Source organism: Aulostomus chinensis, chromosome 6 (genome assembly GCF_037954235.1).
Source record: "Aulostomus chinensis isolate RoL2024-O1b breed Wild chromosome 6, RoL_Achi_v1.0, whole genome shotgun sequence".
Taxonomy (NCBI): Eukaryota; Metazoa; Chordata; class Actinopteri; order Syngnathiformes; family Aulostomidae; genus Aulostomus; species Aulostomus chinensis.
Genome location: NC_141325.1, coordinates 10838726 through 10845903, shown reverse-complemented (window position 1 = coordinate 10845903; position 7178 = coordinate 10838726).

Sequence of the window (7178 nt, the reverse complement as noted above, 5' to 3'; positions counted from 1 at the left end):
CTGTAGGTGTGAGAAACAGGGGAATCTACAGGAGCTCCACATTGAACCTCTCTGTGTGATTCCACTGTCTTATGGGGTTTTGTTTTGGTTCTGCCTTTTGTGGAGTGGCCTTGTAGGTCTTTTTGGTTTTGTCGTCTTTGGGCAAGTAGCTGTAGCTGGGAAGCTGCAGTCCTCTTTGTTTTGGGAGTCTAGTTTGGGTTTCAGCTGCTTGGCAGCCGTGGTTTATTTTTCCCATTTTGTAGTCCACTAGTGACCTTAGTGGTTAACCCGCTGGGTTAACTTTAGGACTTCCGGGTCCGCGACTGTGTCCCATTTTTCCCGCCTTCCTGACAGTACAAAAGTGAGAATTAATATCTGTTTTTGAATAGGAATTACTCAGCCAGCAGGTTGCAGTGAGTTATAGCCCAGATTTATGTTTGGGTATTCCCCCTGGTCAGCACGTACTTCTGTAGAAATTTCATCCATTTTTAGCAACCAAATGAAAATATCTGTTTTCTTTTTAATCATGAGGCCACATGATATTAAAGCCACTGAAAGAAATGATGAATCTTATATATAGATATTCATTTGACATGGGAGAGTCAGTAAAAGTCAATAAAAGTGGTGTGTTGTACTTGTCCAGTCCAGTGAGGTTATCTTGGCTTGTTTTGAGTGGATTTAAAAAAAAAAAAAAAATTTACAGTAAAAAAACATTGCTAAAAGACAGCGAGTGTCGTTAAAATGTTAAACAATGATTTATCCTTTACTTCCAGTCTAGGAAACACAGTTGAGGGATCCCGAGGTCACATGACATGAGAGCTGTGAGATAAATGTGTGTTGTAGTAAATGGAAAAGAGACACTGTGAGTCTTCCATGAAAATAATCCTGATAAATAATGGTGTCAACAAAATGCAATATATCTGTTCTTTATTTAGTAAAAAAAAACCATAAATTTTCAGTTTACAATCACTTTTTCATTTAAAAATAATCTATCATCTATTTTCCCCATTTTCAAACAATTTGATGCATTAATTGTTTATTTCAGGTTTTTTTTTTTACTTATTAAAATATACATTTATCCTTTAGGAGACTTCGTTTCAGTTGTTTCCATTGTACAATTTTTTTTATTATTATTTTGTTGTATTGTCTTTTAATTTTGTTTTGGTCTTACAAATGAGTTCTGTGGATTTTGGGTCCTACGAATTTCTTTACATAAAAGTTTACTGCGACAAAAATGATTTATTCATGCCGTTGTTGTTTTCATTACTGAGTAAAGCGGTATTGTGCACCCTGTGGACATTGATATTAATTATGAATGAACGGGACTTACATTCCACACCAGACCAATCAATCGTAGTCCAGGACTTTTTCATTCTAATCAGTAGGAACATTGTTTTTGATGAAATGAGTCGTGACATCCTGGGCCGTGCTACATGTAAAACAGCTGTGAGCTTAAGAGTGAATGAATCTTTCACTTTCACGCGTTCACTGGCGCCCTCTAGTGGTTTTTTGTATATATACCAGATCAAATATCATTCACTGCTGGTGTGTAATTTACGTTTAAACCCTTTACGTCAACTTTTTCAAACCCAGATGAAGACTTGAAAATTGAATGGTTCAATAATATGGCATTGTTCAGTGACTACATTCACAGAAAATACGCTTCGATTTTTAAACTTGTCTGAATTATTCAGAGACTTCGCTCAACTGTCCACAAAGACTGAACTTGGTTGTTTGGTGTGTCCGGTTTTCCCCCTCCAGTTCCAGTATCTCTCCCAGTTCAAATAAAAAAGAATATATTGAAATAATAATAATGGAAAAGATCAATTTTGCACTTAAGGGAAAAAGACAGTGATTAATGCAACAAATTATTATTTTGTAATATATAACAGGCAATAAAAAGTTCCAAAGTCACACGGAAGCTGTTGAAGAACTGATGAATTTTTCAGTACATTAAACTAATTTTGAATTAAAGTATTGCAGCTAATACAATTCAATTAAAGAAAAGACACGTTACTGTATGTAGTCTTGAAGACCTATTAATACAGAGTCCCCAGGTCACGTGGCATTAGAATTATTAAAGATGAATTCTGAGGTATATTGGGAAGCCTTTTTCATTTTGAACTAAAATTTTAATTTCAAGCATAGCATGCAGGAAGGAGCTTTGCGGGAACTTGAAAAAAAAAAAAACTTAAAAAAAAGCTGAGCGCTTGTGTTTGTACAGTCTCGCGCTGACAGAGCCAACACCTGCTATCGATTCATGAATCACCAGGCTCACAATCCCGTTGACCTGCGCCGAACCCCTGTTGACGATAAGAGGGGGAACCCAGCATGCTCCGCGCGTCACGCCCTCACATATCGGTGATGATGAGCCTCCCCGTGTCCGCAACCAGCGGCTCGGTGTCAGCTGGCCTCGCAGGTTTACAATCTGGCTGATGTTTTGCAATAACCCTCCAATGTAATCCGTCTAAATTAGAATACGCTGCAAAAAATGTATATTTTGACCTCTTACACAATTTGTGCCTCCAAACATTTTTTACATTTTCTAATTTGTGTCTATAATTGCTGTCTATGCAACTGATGTCTTGCGTAATTACGCGTAAAAGGGCCAATCCAAAACGTTTTGTGCGCTCTTTAGAGTTTTTAGGAGTCATTGTGATTCCTAAAGAATCCCTTTTTACGTGATAAGAGACCGAAGCTTAAAATGATGTCAAAATGTGTCCATGCACAGGCATGGAGGACGACAAAAACGAAATCACACGGTAGATTCTGTAAATTGAAACAGTTTTTATTGGTCCACACAAACTTTACATCAAACTTTGATCCACGGACAGCTGGATAAGCAGGTTCGGTGTTTATGTAAAACTCCAGAAAGAAAGAAAAAGCGAACTCGAGTTCTTGGAATAAATATAGAAATACAAATAGTCCGCACAAGCCGTCAGAAACACTTAGGGGCAGCATTTAGTGGTCAGGAGAGCTCTCACTTCTTGGCTGCAGCTTTGCGTGCTTTAAGAACCTTGGGCTTCTTGGGCGCAGCGGGTTTCTTAGCCGGCTTCCTGGCTTTCTTAGGAGCCTTTGCCTTCGGTGCCTTCTTGGCTGCTTTCTTGGCTGCTTTCTTGGCTGCTTTCTTGGTTGCTTTCTTGGCGCTGACCTTCTTTGGCTTTTTAGCTTTCGCCTTTTTAGCTTTCGCCTTCTTCTTCACCACCTTCTTCTTTGTTGGTTTAATTACAAGTTTGCCTTTGCTTTTGACAATGATTTTTTTGGCCAGCAAGCGCTTGATTGCGTTGAGGAGTATGCCTTTTTTCTTCACCACGTCATATCCACCGGCCTTCAGAGTCTTCCTCAGGGCGACCACAGACAAGCCGCCGGTGTCACTTGCCGCAGCCACTGCCTTCTTGATCAGAGCTGACACGGTGGGACTCTTCCTCTTTTTCAGAGCGGCTGGGGCCGCCACTGCTGGAGTCGCAGCAGAAGCCATTGTTGGATGCTGATGCTTGTATCGGGTGAGTGAAGGTCTCAGAGATAATGACAGATATGGTGGCTGAGGGTTACCTCTGTCTGCCCTCGTGACAGCTTCAGGGGTTACATAGAGCCGATGAGAACCGTGTAGAGTGAACCCCGCAGCCACGCCGTGCTTGTCGCGTCTGTTCCCAGACTTGGCACAGTTTGTGTTTTCTCCGGATGGATTATCCTGTTAAAATCCTGCTTTAAGTCTTTCATAAACTCATTGGAGCCGCATCACAGCAAGGAGCGGGATGTTTACTTTCTATTCGTGTTCTTAATTAACGGATTTAATCAAGAATATCAGAGGTTTTTGTGCGTAATTACGCGTTGGCACTGTTCAGAAGTACCGTGATCGTGTGTATTTTGAGAAATTTAACAAAACTAGATAAGGTTAATAAATTGTGGTAAATCTCTGTTATTAAATAGTCATGTGTCATATGTATTGGTTAAAAAATGAACTGAATTTAAGCTTTTATTGGCAATTAAATTCATTTAAAGTTGGCCAAAGAAACACAACTGCTCGTGACTCCGTCATATTAAGGTCTGAACGCACATGATTTTCCCCAAAACCAAATCAGGATTGCTTTGTATGAAATTTGATTTTTGCTCACTGTATTTTGTGTTTGTGTAACTGTATTTTGTGAACATAATGACATGTAATGAAATCATTGCTGGAGTTGTCGGTTTATCTTGCTGTGTGTGTATGGGTGGGGGGGGGGGGGGGGGAGCCAGAAAAAACCTTTATCAACTCTGAGAGTAAAGGCAGGAGAAAAGAATAGAAGACATCATTTATTTTTTTCAGTATCATAATCCTGAAAGTGCCTTTCAAATGTTGAGATATGATGACATGTTGGGCTACAATATCATTTCATTATCTGCACTGAAGCAGTTTTCCTACTTTTCTGTTAATTTAGAGATTATTAATGAGACTTCAAACATGTATTAATATTGTTTTGATTAATTTTACTTTCTTTTGCAGCTGTTGCACTGTCAGCAATTTCAAACTGTGACTGAAAAATGCTTATTTTACCAAAGTATCTCCACACTCAGTTGCGTTTCTAAAAATCATTGATGGGGTCAAATACCAACCTGCACATGAACATCAGCAACTTGCTTTTAATCTTTACACCACATAAAGGAAATTAAATTAATCATAATGTTTTGTATGCTACAGATGCACCCTAAAAAAACATCCATCCATCCATCCATCTATCTATCAATTTTCTTCCACTTATCCTGTTGAGGGTCACGCGGGGGGTGGGGTGGGGGGGGCTGGAGTCTATCCCAGTAGTTTTCAGGTGAGAGGCGGGGTTCACCCTGGACAGGTCACCAGTCCATCAGGGCCAACACATAGAGACAGACAACCATTCACACCTACAGTCAATTTAGAGTATCAATCAGCCTCGTCCCCTCTTGATGTCTTTGGACTGTGGGAGGAAGCTGGAGTACCAGAGAGAACCCACACAGGAACAGGGAGAACATGCAGACTCACACAGAAAGATCCAGTGCCTGAGCCAGGGTTTTAACCCGGAACCTTCTTGCTGTGAGGTGACAGTGCTGACCACTGCACCACCGTGCCGCCCCCTTAAAAAAAATCATCTGTATAAAATTCTGCTCCAGAAACAGACTTTAAAAGTTGAACTTTATTTGGAGTGTTTGCTAACATTATTGGTGTTCAGCCTGAATTGAGAGACTCTGAGGTGCTTCTCCTCCCTTACAAAATGGTTTCATCCATCCTGTGGAGTCATTTCCAAACACAACTACTAGAATTCTGAATGGACCTCAGAAGTTTGGTGTGGAAAAAAAAAACAGCTTAATTTTGGAGCAACAACCCATGTCTCAGTAATCTGGAATGACATGTTTTGCATCAGGTTATTGCCTGAAATCTTCAAATTCATGCACAGCACCTGCCTTTATATTCTCAATTAATTGTATCAAAATGATGTGTGAGAAAACATGGATCAAGAGAGAACGTGCACACAGAGACTGCTCATGTATTGCCAAGAAAGTTAGCCTAGCCTAGCCTACTTTAATTTCATGGATACACCAACCTCTGAAAAAAAAAAAAATATAGCAAACCATATCACATTTATCTGTGTCTGCATGTCAGACTTTCACTCTCTGTTTTTTTGTCTGTATTGATGTTGTGCTTGTGTGAGCTCAGGAGGGAGATAATTCCAGCCTCCTGTAGTCCACTGATAGCACCTCGTCCTGTATCACACAGGCACACGCGCACACACACACACACACACACACACACACACACACACACACACACACACACACACACACACACACACACACACAAACATCACATGAAGTAAATGGGTTTTTTTTTTAAGATCAGTTAACAACAATTCAGCACCCTCTTCTGTACTGGTACATGGTAGAACGGCCACTGGGGGTAATTGATATGTACATTTACTTGCTAAATTATCCCTCTGCCTGTGAAGGAGAAATAATAAAGCAGTGAATCCATCCTCTACAACAATTCATACAATTATGGTTCGACTGCTATTGAACTTGAATTTTCTTTCCTTGGCTAAAGAGATCCTGAAACAACATGTAAGTGGGGGAAAAGTAGGACATTTGTGCAGTGACTTATTTCAGATTAGGTGCTGCTTTGTGTGTTGCACAAAGTCTTCAGGTTTCGCGTCAGACAAGCAGCTCTTCACACCTCCATAGTCGGTGGATTAAATCAACAAAGTCTGTCCAACCATTTTCCAGCACCACTTGGATGATCCTAGGTGCTCAGTTAAAACCTGATAAAAGGCCTCTACCAGACATCATGGAACTGATGTATATGGAACTTTAAATATCTACTTTGACATCTAAAGGGACCAGATTCATTTCTTTTACTGTCCTTGTTCAGTTCAAGAAAAAAAGCTGCCGCTGCTGTCGGCGCTCCCTGCAGAGGGCGTGCTGACTTAAATCCACTGAATGTACCATGGCTGATTACCTCACTCCGCATAAAGCAATCTCAACTATAACGATATGTGACTGAGAACATCAACCGATGCCCTTTACTCTCCTGTCATGAGGATTATTTCTAATAATGTATAATACATAAATACAAAGTAATTGTGGGATTTTGTGGTGGAGTAGGACACAATGAAGTGATGACAAGGAGGCAGGAATTTATTATTCAAAAATGAACTAAAGAACTGGTTTGACTGGGGCAAAACAGGGGATGAGATGCAGTGAACAACAGGAGGATCTGACCAAGAAAATCAGACTACAATACAAAGTCATCTTATCATGCATGAAACAGGTGGGGGAGGGGACACGAGGGCAAGGGAGGAGCTGATTGGATGAAACACACGAGTCTGTGACGGACCAGGACTGATAACCACACAAAAAACAGGTGAAACACAAAAAAAAACATGGGAAACATAGAAAGACAGGAAGTGTAAAGCGAACCAAGACACAGAAAGGAAGTCATTTAAAAATAAAATAGGAAATAACAAAAAAAGTAGCAATACAGAACGGTGCAAAAAACACAACACAAGAGGACATAAGATCCAATCTGAGTCCAGACCTGAAGGTTCAGAACTGTTAACCCACCCAGTCCAGAAGGCCAGTAACAGGATCAGACTAATATTCTACTGCGTATTTTATTCACTGCACAAATAAAAGATGCAATACATTGTTTGTTGATTTGTATATGAATGAGACTAAATAAAGAGAGTAGGGAT